This window comes from Thunnus thynnus, chromosome 8 (genome assembly GCF_963924715.1).
Source record: "Thunnus thynnus chromosome 8, fThuThy2.1, whole genome shotgun sequence".
Classification (NCBI taxonomy): Eukaryota; Metazoa; Chordata; class Actinopteri; order Scombriformes; family Scombridae; genus Thunnus; species Thunnus thynnus.
In genome coordinates, this window is record NC_089524.1 from 32,661,074 (window position 1) to 32,675,756 (window position 14,683).

Below are 14,683 nucleotides of genomic sequence, written 5' to 3' on the forward strand. Positions count from 1 at the left end.
TTGTGTAATAATTTCCTAATTTTCATCAAGTCTGTTTTTAGAAAAGGAAAGACGTTTAACTTACATGACCTGGTCAAAGTTTGACTGAAATGTGTACTGTCAGGTGTGTAGAGACAATAAGTAACTGTCGCTGGACACAGAAAAATACTCATATATTTGAATGGAGAGTGTGAGCGAACCAATCAAATTTAGGGTTTAAGTGGTGTAATAATAAAGAAAAAAGAAAAAAACAAACAAACACACGAAATACAACAGGGCCCTAAAAAAGTCGGTTACTCTCAGAGAAGCACCAGATTGTCAGCGGGTGGATTTTATTCTCAATAACTCAAACCATCATATCTGCAGCGCTGCGTCACCTCGAAGGACCGGCTATTTAAAGGGTGTCCCTTCCCTTGCTGCCTGAAGCACAAAGCTCGCTGCTGCTGCTGCTGCTGCTGCTGCGCACCGGGACGCTCGCTGACCTTGTCACCAAACAACAGGAGTTCGCCTTCACAACTTTTCAAGACTTTACCACGGAGAGTAAGTGACGGATGCGTTATTTCACACATGCACATCAGCTTTGTACGTTGTGTGGTGCCCTCCTACCTGGTGAGGCAGCATGGTGATAAAAAATGAGGTTAAGTTAGTGCAGGACTTCTTAATATGCTGCATGCATCTCTAATTATATTCTGCAGCGTAAATATAAGTGTGTAATAAAACTATTTTGCAGTAGGCAGCTTCACAATAGCTTCTAAAATAGAAAACCAGCTGAGGAGAACTGAAAAATGCGCTTGTTTAAACAATGTTCCCCTGCATCTCAGTGTTCTTCAACCCCCAATTTATTTTGTATTTTTCCCGTGCATGCATTAAAAGATCGCTTGCCAGGAACATTAACTGCAGAAAGTGTTTATGAGAATGCAACCGTGTTAATGCAATGTTATTTGATTGTTAACACTAATTTATTCATGTGTAAGTGTCACCCGGTGGTTGTAGTAACAACTTAATACACTGTTGGTTATCTTATCTGTAACATTGCATCATATTTACAAGGTCATCCTGTAATTTGTTACTTCTATAACTAGGAAAAAGACTATTTCTAATACCTTGCCTAATACTGAAAAGTGTTAAACACTCCAGCTCTCCACATAGGGCTGTAACTATCAATTATTTTTTATCGATTAATCTGTTCATTATTTCATCGATTATTCGATAAGTGGTTTGGTCTATAAAATGTCAGAAAATGGTGAAAACTGTCGATCACTGTTTTCCAATGTCCCAGCTGTAACCTAAAAAGTCTTGCTGTCCCAACCAGCAGTCCACAACCCAAAGATACTCAGTTTACTATCATAGAGGACTGAAGAAAGTAGAAAATATTCACATTTAAGAAGCTGGAATGAGAGAATTTTGGATTTTTTTTCTAATAAATGCACTCAAAATGATTAATAGTTGCTGATTAATTTTCTGCTGATGAACTAATCGATTAATTGACTCATCATTGTAGCTCTGAATCCACGGGAGTTGATGTCCCTCCCAGGAGACACTGAGATTCCATCAAATTCCTGTTAACATTATTTTAGATGACAATGATATCTGTGTGTAAACTTGAAATCTGTTTTTTCATTATCTGTTTTCTATTATTAATAAATAGGGACACAAAAATAAGAGCTCACGGTGACGTCTTGTTGGCTTGGTTTGTTTTATCAGCGATCCAAAATCCAAAGATACCCAATTTACTATCACGTATGACACATAAAAGCTTCAAATATTTACATTTGAAAAGCTACATGCTGCAAATCTTTAGCATTTCTGCTTTAAAAAAATGACGTTTATCAAAATAGTTGCCAATTAATTGACTAAATGTTGCAGCTCTTGGCTGATTCTTCATTATATTTGGCTCTCAGTAAAATCAATTTCTTGAGTCCTTGAGTATTGTTCACTGGTTGCTCACATTCCAACGTTCTTTTCATCTTTGACATTTTCTTTCTGAATTGATTGGATTTAAAATCTCACCACAACCCCAAATTTTCCATAGTGAAAATGTAATGTAATACATATAAGGCAAAGTGTTAAGACAAATGTGTTTTGTTGTATAGACTCTTCTTAAGTCTTGCCGACTGTGTTTCTGACGTAACTGATGTTTTTCTATCCTTCCCCTCATGTCAGAACACCACCGAAGAGACAGCATGGACAACTATAATTACTGTCTGAAGACTGACAACGGAAAAATTGTGACAGTCAACGAACAAATTGCCCTGTGTGCTGTTGACATACAAAATGCAAAAAAGAATGGTACAACTGACACAAGCAGAAACAATACTGTTAACAATGACATCTTTATAGATATATCTCCCAACACAATTAATTTATTTTATAAATACAAAAAGTCATCCGTTCATCCTGATTGTGCCATAATAAGTATTTAAAGGAATCTATGCAGTAAGACGGTTGATTTTAGTCTGTTTTTGAATGATTATGGATGATTGTAGTAAATTTGTTGATTCAGACACAAAGTAAATATGTTGTATTGCTTCTGTTTTTAGGGCAGCGTGTGCGCGTCAAAGAAAACCCCAAAACCCAAAAAAAACAGATGGCTTTCATTTTCCCATATGAAAATGAGAACTATTTAGCAGTGGTGGAAGGTGGTACGCTGAAGGTAAATATTAATCTCTAACAATTGCAATATATGTTTTTCTTATTCGGTATAAACAATATATAGATCTGTAAAAAGCATAAAAAACAAACTTTTTTTCATGCTTGATTTCTGGAAATGTATGTTACGTACAGGTTCCCTCATGTTACATTTTTAAGTCACTGGAGGTGTTGAAGGCATCTTTTACTAATATTATTTAATTTTGAGAACATCTATCCAACCTATTTGTATCAAACTCTCATGCATTGTACAGTAGACAAGAAAAGTGGCTGTAAAAAGGTGGTTTCCTTAATACTTGACCCTCAGACAGCACTATGCTTGGGCTGGGATAGATAATGGATTCAGTAGTTAAGTGTTTAGTAAGTATTTTTAAATAAATTTATTCTTACATTTTCATCAAGGTATGTTGAACTACACAAATCCTCTTATCAAAGAAGAAGACAGGAAGAGGGTACTTCTTTAACCAACAGACACACCTGCTCACAAGCCCAACAGGATCATGTGTGAGGACTGAGATGGCAGCAGCTTATTAAAGGACCAGTTTGTAAGATTTAGTGGCATCTAGGGGTGAGGTTGCAGATTGCAACCAACTGAATACCCCTCCCATCAAATACCCCTCCCCTTCAAAGTGTGTAGGAGAACCTACGGTGGACACATAACTTGCAAGAAATGCGGTGCAACATGGCGGGCTCTGTGTAAGAAGACCTGCTCCCTATGTAGATATAAAGGGCTCATTCTAAGGTAACGAAAACACATCTATTTTCATGGGATTTTACACTAATTAAAACATACTTATGTGTATTACATTTCATTCATGCCAAGTCTGTTCCACTAGATGCCACTAAATCTTACACATTGGTCCTTTAAGTCACAATTTGGTGTAAAAATGAGTCTTTGGAAAATTTTAAGCACATTTGTGGACGGGGTAAAAGTTCAATATACTGTTCGAGTATTTAGAAAAAAATTCTTTGGAATTTTTTTTCTGACCACAAAACTATTTGCAGGGGTTGGCAGTTGGGGTGGGCTTCCATCTCTGACCACAGCTTATTTCTCAGAGTAAGCGAACCAAAGCCACTTTTCAATACTGCAGTCAGTGTTTGCTACTCAAAAGATTATAGAGCATCACTTGAAATTAAGTGAAAGGGCTCATTAGAAAAATGAAAAACTACCTTAAGAAGTGATATTATTGTCTGTGCACATTCCTTCATTCTGTCCAAAATGGGACCAAAGCAATGCTAACCATTGTGTTTTGTCTGTTCCCAGTTGGAGAAAGACAGCAGCATCCAAGAATCCCTGACATTACCTAAATGTTATTGGTTTGAGAAGGTAAACCTTAACGGCAGTGACCTTCTTCCTCAGTCCAGACAATGCAAATTTGTTCTTGTCAAAGATGAAGAGATGTAGTAGAGGTATGTTTTCATAATTCAAACCAAAGTTATTTTGTACTGTACTTATTTTCATGCTCTATATTGCATGTATTTTGACTTGGAAAGTAATTTTTCTCTAAACAAACTCTAAGGGTATGTAGAGACTTGATCATATTTTTCTTGATCTTATTTTTAAATTTTGAAGCAGGATTTTAATTTCATTGCATGTTTCATTCAGGAAACCTGGGGCTTTATTTATCAAGGCATGTATAGAGCAAGTTCTAAAAGTGTTCTTTCAATCTGTAAGAACTTTTGCCTGAACTCTTTCTGAATCTTGTCTTTGTGCAGTCGATTGCACAACAGCTCTTTACCACTTTAGCAGCATTTGAGCATGGTGACTGTGTACGGTGGCATCACATGCACACCCTCTATATTCATGAGAAATGAAGACTCTTGAATTTACAATGACACTGAGCCAAATTTACATTGAAGCCATTCATTATGGTCCAGTCTCCTCTTGCTGAACACTTTATCTCATCACTGTTGGAGTTTCTGGTTCACTATTTATTCAGAAACCAGCCCTTATCCTTACTCTCTATGTTTTTTACCTCTCAGGCATCCAACACTGCCATCTCAGCTTCATCTTGCACTGTGTAACTCAAGATTTCCCTGCTGGGGGAGGTGCCATCCTCTGCACTCTGCTGGATCAGATTCAGCTTTGGACAAATCAGACAGTGGAAAAGAGATCATTTGCTATTCTTGGGTGGCAAGGTTTCTTCTAGTAAACTGAATTAAAGGGGTACTCCAGCAATTCCATAAAAATCTGGAACAGGTCAAAAAAGAATGGTTAAAATTGATGCAGCACAGGCTGAGATATTCACATTTTTTAGTCCTAGTATGGGTCAAGCTCCAAAAATACTGAATCCTAAACTTCCCATACTGTAATATGATTGTGTGGTTTGGACCATCCCAACTGGGAAATTCCTTTAAACCTGTCTTTCAAGTTCAGTACCCCCAGTTTGTAACGCAGTCTTTCTTGTGAAAATTCCTCTAGTCCTCCTCCTGAGCACTAGAAGTGTTTAAGGCTGAGGAGTGCTCCACATGCCTTGTAAACTGACCGTGATGTGTAAAATTGTAACCCATTAATGTGAAAATGTTCTTCAAAAGTGTCAGAAGCCTCTGTTTGACACAAATTTCATGCCCATAGATTGCCTCCCCATTGTTTTACATTGTAAGGTGTGATGTGGCACTGCAAATTTGAGGGCTTATAAAATCCAAACCGTTCGAGTTATTACAAAGTTTTCAACAACTTTTTTCCAGCATAGTGTCATAGTGTCATAAGTCACCTGTTAAAGTTTGAAGCCGATCTCATTAACACCCTCTAAAATTTGACGGAAGAAGCCAAGTTAGTCACGTGCATTTATGGTACATGAATGCGTACAGATGGAGAGGGGGATGGTGAGAGAGGAGCATCATGAGGAGTCCCCCAGTCTATTCTAGGCCTATAGCAGTCCAACATGTCAGATAATGAGGTAAACGTATGTGGAAGTAATCCCTGTGTGCAAAAAGCATCGGCTTCAGACTGCTCTGAATGCTCAGTTCCCAGCGTTTTTCTCTACTTTCAGCCCGAGTTGATGTCGACTTGAGACGGATTTCTTTATATTTTATATTTTATATATATTATATATCAGCCATGAACAGATTCTCACCTTAACCAAAGAGAACAAACAGTAAAAAAAATCCGTCCATACTCTCACTGATGAAATAGCAGCTGTCACCAGAGACAACAAACAAATGAAAGAAACTGTACTAGATCTGCCAGTGTGCTCAGTGTGAGACAACCTCATTTTTTCCAGTATCCCAGAGCCTGCAGACCACTCTTCCTCGATTCCCGAAAAGACTCTGAAAGAATTCTTGACCATTCAACTGAAGATCCCATCAGACAAAAACAACCAAATCTCGTTCCATGGCATCCACCGTCTTGGCACTATACACACATACTGTAGGACTTGGTCTCCAGTGTCAACATCCTGCGTTCTGTTTGTGTTCCATGCGGTACAGAACACTTCCTTCACTTGAGAAAACATTGCCTTTTAACATAACACAACAACATGAATAGGAAGACAAACAGTAGTATAAATATTAATTATATAAGACAGGGTATCCATTTTAATTAAAGCAAATATTCTTTTGTGTATTTTTCAAAACTGTCCAATTCATGTATTTTTAATGTTATGCTCAATTGCAGACAAATTTGAGTTGTTAATGTTCACCCTTCACACCATCTTGTCTACAGCGAGGTACTGTTGGTAGGTTTTTTCAATGTCAAAAGACAAAGGCCCATTAGCACTCCACTTACATTCATGGCCAATCAGCACGTCAGTGGGAGTTTACTTCTGAATAGCATCACTGACCAATCTTGATTGCACTCTGAATTGACTCAGGTTCTGTCCAGTCATAAACAAGAACTGTTGTCCCTATCTTTTCCGTTTTGTGAAATGTTGTTGTGTTTTGTGAAATGTTGTGTTTTTGATTTTGTTGTAGTTTGTTGCACCTCAAGGTGAACAAACAAAGCAAAGTATGTGGAGCACATATTATACTGTATTATCAAACAAGATTGCATTGAGTATTTTAAGCTCAAATTGTTAAATTAAGTGAAATAAAATAGTCACATTTGATAGGTTTTCATTTATTTAAATAATTCTCACCCTTATCATACATGTATATGGTTTGATTTGACAAAGCAGAGCTGAAACGAAATAAAGATATAAATAAATGAATTTATTATATTGAATTTAGTGGGAATCTGAGGTCTGAAGTTCCCTAGAAAAGGAAAGGCTCTGAAACAGTGCGCTTGATGGAAATGCACATTAAGGGAGGTGTGGAGGATGATTGCCTAATCACTATAAAAGGAGGCTGATGCCACTCCTGCGGCGCTCTAATGAGGGCTTGGTTTCCAAAATCTGTTAACACAAGATAGAAACACGAGCTGAGGCCAGAGATTTATTTTCTTGCTTTAGGAGCCCTGCCCTCTTACTAACTGTATTTCATGATTGCTTTGGCTTCATTTGCACAACTGAGTTTAAATAGATAATTTTATTAATCCCCAGAGGAGAAAGTAGTGTGGTCACCCATGCACAGTGACAAACGAAAGCTACACAAATAACACTGCTCACAGCAGATGGCACAACACATGAAAGACGTACTGCCACGACAATATTAACATGAACACACAACAATATTCCAAGAGGAGCTCAGGCTAAGCTCAGTAGCTCGCTTAGCCACTAAATGAAAAAATCAATATCAATGAAGTCAGTCAATTAATTTAATTTCAAATAAAAATCCGACCATAAGTGATGCACTTGAAAACAAGACCAGTAACATGGGCAATAAATGTGAAAAAATAACCTTAATTAACAAATTAAAAAACAAAGGTGAATAGAAAACATACAAAACAATACCTTACAAATGATGTTGAAAACAGCTCAACTCTCAACTCAGGAAATAGGCAAGTATGACATTTCAAAAGCTTCACATCTGTGTTCTGTGGAACATCTCAGATCAATGACTGATGAGACTGGATGCAACTTGCAAAAGAATCCCAAGGTGTATGATCATTAACGTTCTAAAAGTGGGCTGTTCACATCAAAGCAATGTGCACAGACACAAATGACCATTTCCATAGCAACGCCGCACTGGCATACCCCACTACTTCTGTGTGGATACATTGTATTAAGTGGTTAAGCTGGATTTCTGTTTGTGTTTCCCTGGCAAAAATAAAGAAAGAAATGGATGACAGTGTTAGTGTTTTGTTTCTTAACGTCAGCTAACTTAACTCACAACATTAGTTTAACGTACATGAAAAAGGGTGAAAATATGTAATTCATTATCTATCAAGTTCTTCAGAGAATCATAACATTTTATAAGTTCATTGAATTTTAACAATTGCATTTTAAAATAAAACATTTTAAAATTATGCTGTCAAACTGTAAAAAAAAAAAAAAAAAAAAAAAAAAATCAACAAGGGAAAGTATGCAATTCAACTCAAAAAATGAGAGAAACTTAGTTTTATTGAATATGCTCTGTTACTGTAAATATAAATTACTAACAAGTACAGCAATTTTGACATTCATACAAGGCAAAATGGTCATTGCAATTTTGCTTCATTGCATACATTTTTGTTCTGTATCTACCACAAAGTTTGTGTTTTTCCTCATGATATCAAACATTACTTTTCAATTCAATAACCTTTTCAGTCCCAAAGTAAACCAATACTATAATGCTGGAAAGCATAAAACATTAAACCACAACTTATAGAACAGAATCAGACTCTACACATCAAAACGTTTTTGACAATAAACAAAAAGAAAGCCATGTATGGCAGTGGTGGTGAAGTGATTAGTAGTTATGTTGTAATGCATTGATTTAGACTGAGTATGATTTAGTGATTGAACTTGTATCTAAAAAAAAATGTGTTTAATGGAAGAAATTTAGTGAGTCTCTTCACATGAAATGTTTTGCATATTGAAACTGCCACAGTAATCAAGAAAATACCTTATGTTGTTGTTCCTTTAGCAGAACATCAAATTCACCCAATATGTTCACTTGTAATGTATATGTTTTTTGTAAAAACTGTATTTAAAGATACAACATGTGACCTAAAGGGTTGCACTATCTACAGACTTCAAAACACTATTTACTTGCTATTGCATCTTTGAATCCTTCCAATCCAGAAGCTTCACATCATTACCCTCAAGTGTTATTTAAACATGTAGTGGTTGTTATCCACTGTGATATGGAGCATGACTTTTAGTTTGTCAGTTTGCCTCTCTTCATACTCTCCTTTATCTCCTGTTGTAGACCACAGTGCTTCAAATCTTGCTTTGACAAGACTCTCCTTCATGTTTGATTCCTAACATGCCACAGTAAAAGTGGAATTATCTGATGTTTTTGAGCACTTTGGGAAAATATAAACTATGCAGTTTGAGAATTGACAAAAAGCTGTGATAAACTTGGTTATTGAAAAACACAATAACAATGTTGTTGTTGATTTAAGCCACAAACAAACATGCTGTACATACAGACAGGTGACAAATTAAAGGAAGAGCCAACATAAAGTGTCTTAGTAAGGTGTTGAACCACCATGTGCCAACAGAACAGCTTCATTGTGCCTTGGCATTGATTCTACAGTCTCTGAACTTTACTGGAGGAATGAACACCATTCCTCAAAAAGATATTCCCTCATTTGGTGTTTTGATGATGGTGGTGGAGAGCGCTGTCTAACACCTCAGTCCAAAATCTCCCATAGGTGTTCAGTTGGGTTGTAATCTGGTGACTGTGAAGGTCATAGCATATGATTCACATCATTTTCATACTCATCAAACCATTCAGTGACCCCTCGTGTCCTGTGAATTGGGGCATTGTCATCCTGGAAGAGACCACTCCCATCAGGATAGAAATGTTTCATCACTCAGAACAAATTGATATTGATTTGCAGTGATCCTTCCCTCTAAGGGGACAATTGGACCCAAACCATGCCAAAAAATGCCCCCCACAGCATAACAGAGCCCCCAGACCCCCTCTCTGTAGGGGTCAAGCATTCAGACCTGGACCAGTTTTTCCTTTAATTTGTCACCTGTCTGTATACACAAAAACACGTTTACACACACATTCTTTCTGTAGCTAAAACACAAAGATCACAGTTTAGTCTTTAGTGTTTAGGTAACATGTTGAACAACAGGACACAAACATATGATTTCAAAGTTCAAAATTATTTTTAATTTTATAATTAATTTGTTGATTTTGTGTAATTTATATATCAGTATTTAATGGTAGCACTATTTTCCCATAGAGTGAATTAAATACACTTTCATTTTGCAGTAAAATCATCAAATGTAAAAAGTGGCTTTTTGCACTGTGGTGACAATGCTCGCCACCAAAGGAAAATGTTTTTTTCTACATTTAGTAGGCAAAGACGCAAACTGGCATCTGTGGAATTGAATGGTTTGGAAATCAGTATCTTTTACACATTTATTTAAGGATAGGGTACACCTTCCCTGACCCTACCTTTTCATTACAGTGCCTTTTCTTTTCGTGTCTTTACAGATCTCTGTGAGCTGGTCTGCAGTACACTGCTGGGGGATGTGAGGAACTTCAGGTGAAATGAAATGGAAATGGAAATCCAATTGCACTCCCTTGTGATATTTGAGAAGGCACTAAAGCTTTAAATTAATGATCTTGTGATTTCAGCGCCTCTCCATCATCAAGACTGCCGTGCTTCCAAGTGGTCAGGTCATGGGCACTGGGTGTTAAGAATTCAGGCCAAATCAGCAGGGGATCTCAGAGTGTCAGAAGTCCCCATGGGCAGAGTACTTGAACCAAGCACATAATGATTTCTTTTTCTTTTCCATTTTTCCATTTCTTGCCTCACCAGTGCCTCCAATGCAGCTGTCCTCTGCTCAGCATGGGCCTCACAGGTGGCTTAAAATGATGGTCGGCTTGTGGACTTTTTTCTGCCAGTCACTGAGGCTTGTCTGCTGTGAGTGGCAGTGGAGGGACCAGACTCCTCCTCTGGGATGTCACTGGCTTGCTCCATGAGTAAAGACTTTTTGGTTGCTGAAATTGTTGTTGATGTATGGGGTTTGACTGGGGAAGAGTGGTGTCGAAAGGATTGGTGCCAGGTGGTCAAATATATCACCTACAGTATTTGCTGTGAAAAGATACAACAGAACTTCATTCAAACCAGACAGGTACATAGTGGCATTTTACACTTCTATTTACTGAGGTTATTTTCCCCTGTCCAGTGTTTCAACTGGGAAGCACTGATGAAGCCTCATAGTTGAATTGTTGGTGGCAAAATATTCACCAGGGCAAATACAAAGTGACAGCAGGATTTCCATCCACAAGAAGATTTTGATACTCTTCAGACAGTCCAACTTCCTCTTAAGATGAAAATATAGTCCAAGCACTTACAGAGTAGTACTCCCAAGCAATTTTGCCCTTTCCTGTTGCCCAACATCTGTCTTTAGTTTTTTATTTGTGAATTTATATCCTTTGGTTGCAAATATTTGCTCAAATTTTTTGTAGAACAATATCTTATTTCGGTTGTAGAGGTGTTTGTATGTCTTGGTCAGCTCAAGCTGAAGTAATGTGGTCCTGTGCAAATTCTGTAATTCAGATTGTTAAAGAAATCTTATTTTATTTTACTCCTTAAAATGGTCACTATACCTCTGAGTCTGGGACTCATGGCTTTCTGGCTGGTGGGATGGAAATGAAGAAACCAGTCCTTCTGGAGAGGATGACTGCTGTGATGACATGTCTTTTGTTTTTAACAAGTGAGTGTGGTTATTGACGGGGTCTGAACAGGAGCTGGGAAGCGCGACATGGCCACTGGGTAGATGTTGGAGGTTGAGGAGTGGGGAAGACAGGAGGCTGGGTGACAACACTGCTACTTGTGAATTCACTTCAGCAGATATCAAGAAGGCCACGGTAAATAGAAAATGTTCTATATGCATTTCAATATTATTATTTGGCATAATGAAAAGAGGATCTACTTGGATTCTGTCCTGCAGCTCTTACTTGCTCCACTATAATTGCCATACAAGTTTATAATGGTATTAATGTACCAAACTTTACTTATTCGCCAGTTTTCAATAGCTGGCATAAAGTTTAAAGGACAATTATGGTTTATTTCAACATAACATATTTCCCATAAATGTGGCCACTGTGGTTTTGCAGGTCATGCTAATGTACTCCCTGAGCTGATGGAGTTGAGGCTCATCTTCAGTCACATGGATCTAAACAAATGTGAAGAATGCAATATGACTGTTGTACTGATATTTTCTCTGTCTTTCATGTGCAGACACTTGAGCTTCCTGCACTTAGATTTCAGGATGCCAAAAACATGTTTGGTGGCCCCATGAGCTGCATTCAGTTTCCTAATGAAGCTCCTTTGCCTGCTGGTTAGGTGTTGCCACTGAGGGTGAGTGAATCAAGAATGAATCACAGATGATGTGCATTCCCATTGGACCAGTGCGTGGGAATCTTCTTCCAGCATTTGTCAACGTATATTGTGAAAGGCTCTAGAGTCATGCCAGCAACTAGGGAGACCAGTAGTAGCATGATAGAAGTCTGTGTGAAGTGCTTCTCCTGGGCACCAGGAAAATTGATGGGAAAAAAATTGATGGAGATGTGCAGAAACTATATGATTCCTTGTTAGACAGTCTGTAGACAACCGAGAACACTGTTAGACAGTGATAACTTGCTGTCTGTTTATGTGGAATGGTCCCAATGTAAGGTTCTGTCTTGGGAATTTTCTGTCTTAAAAGCGAATTTGCAAACAGCTTGTTGTCTTCAAGAGACTTTATTGCAATATTAACACCAGCATTTGCAAATGGATCAGACAGCTTGTGAGGATGACAGATGCCGTGGTGAAGTTCAGCTATCATATTTGTACATACACCTGCGTGCATCATGATGGTGTACATCTCACATTCGTCACCCTAAAGGACAAAGGTGTCTTTTTATTAATACACAGTTGTCCTTTGTTCATTCATTCATAGCTTCATATGTCTTTCTTCTTTATAGTGAGTTTCATTCTCTGCCTCTGATAAGTAAGAGTTAAAGGCCGTTTTCAAACCTACAGTGTGTTTTGCTCTGATCTAAATCAGTGGATGAGTTGGTAAACTTTGTTTAGCTTCTCTTCACACAAAAATATTCAAGCAAACCAAAATGCATCACTAAAAGCCAGGTGAGAACGTTCTCTCTGCTCATTGGTCAGATGTGTCTAGAGCAGGAGCGAGAATGCAAACAGGAAGAAGGTCCACCTCCTCCTAAGTGTCTCTCGGTGCAGTTGTGTTGGTCTGCACCGGAGTACAATTGCTATGTTCAAATCTGCACAAATGAATCCAAGGGGGAAAACAAATCAGAGTCAGATTCAACCTGACTGAAGAACACAGGTTTGAACATTGGTGATCCTGGATAACCAGTATTCTGTTCCAAACAGTAAACAACAATGGTCAATGTGCTTCATTTAAATTCACTCATTACAGAACAAGTTGACAACATGTGATGTTGAACTTGAATTATATTATAGGAGGACTTTTTATGACATTTAACTGTAGGGAAGAACGGGGTAAATAGAGCCAGTGGGTAAAATGAGCCACCCCCTTTATCTGTGTAACCATAAGAAAAAAGTTATCATGTGATCACAAATTGAGAAAGTATAGTTCACATTACTCAATCCATCTTTGACTCAAGCACATGGAGAGAGTGGTCAGCAAAACAGAGCAAAAAAAAAGATTTTTGTCATGCCAAGTGAATTCATCATGTTACTAAAGTTATCAGTCTTGTATCTTAATTAACAAAGATACATTTTGGACATTATTACATGTTAATTTAAGTCAGTGTAAGCTACAAAACAAGGTCATAAACTAAGCATAACTGTGGATCTGAGCCACTTTGTGAAACAGTTTTGTCAAAATGGAGGTTGTGGGGTAAAACGTGCCAATGATGTTGGGGCAAGTCGAGTAAATGGCTCAATTTACCCCCAAAAATTATTTTCTGATATTCTAGAGACTAGAGACACTGTTTATGTTAATGTTTGATCACTGTTACAAGTGTTACAATGTTGATGAATAAATACCTAATTGTTGACTGATGTTAAGTTTAAGCCACACACAAACATGCTGTACATACAGACGGGTGGCAAATTAAAGGAAAAGCCGACATAAAGTGTCTTAGTATGGTGTTGGGCGACCAGAACAGCATCAATACACCTTGGCATTGATTCTACAAGTCTCTGAAGTCTTCTAGAGGGATGAACACCATTCATCCAAAAGATATTCCCTCATTTGGTGTTTTGATGATGGTGGTGGAGAGCGCTGTCTAACACATAGATTCAAAATCTCCCATAGGTGTTCAAATAGGTTGAGATCTGGTGACTGTGAAGGCCATAGAATATGATTCACATCATTTTCATACTCATCAAACCATTCAGTGACCACTTGTGCCCTGTGAATGGGGGCATTGTCATTGAAATAGAAACATATACACTTATGTTATTGTTTTAAGATAATGTTACACTGCCTTATAGTCAAATGCTCATTGTAAGACTTTATGATCTCTGCTTCCTGTGTGAAAATGTTCCTAACAAGTACTATCAAAGCTGAGGTGTGGGACTCAGTCACTGTAACTTTAGAGGGAATTTCCAGGGAGGAAAGGCAGATAAGGATTTGGCCTTCAACTCTTCATTCTCAGCAGAGACAGAAAGAAACTCCCTACAGATACAGTGAATTAATTAAAAATAGCTGTTAGGGTGATGAATATGGGATGATTGTGATGCATCTGGCTGTACATGCAAGTACCAACACTGAACTTCATTCAATATCTCTTCAGCCTAGCAAACTGGGAGGTCTGGACTTGCAAATATGTATTCTGGATATTGCAATAAAACTCTGAAAGACAACTTGCTCTCTGTGAATACATCTTCAATTTCCACTACAGTCATCCTGGAAGAAACAACTCCCATTAAGGTAGAAATGTTTGATCATAGGATAAAGGTGATGACTCACAACAACTTTGTATTAATCAGCAGTGATCCTTCCCTCTAAGGGGACAAGTGGACCCAAACCATGCCAGCAAAATGCCCCCCACAGCATAACAGAGCCCCCAGATCCCCTCACTGTAG

At 37.9% G+C, this 14,683-nt stretch overlaps 1 long non-coding RNA gene across 1 annotated transcript; it reads left to right on the forward strand.

Moving 5' to 3' along the window:
- Window positions 1-358: 358 nt before the first annotated feature.
- On the forward strand, window positions 359-6,776 carry LOC137188347 (uncharacterized). The gene is made up of 5 exons (XR_010929366.1): window positions 359-519; window positions 2,143-2,268; window positions 2,520-2,632; window positions 3,893-4,038; window positions 4,612-6,776. It is a non-coding gene; the product is annotated as an uncharacterized lncRNA (long non-coding RNA).
- Window positions 6,777-14,683: the final 7,907 nt, after the last annotated feature.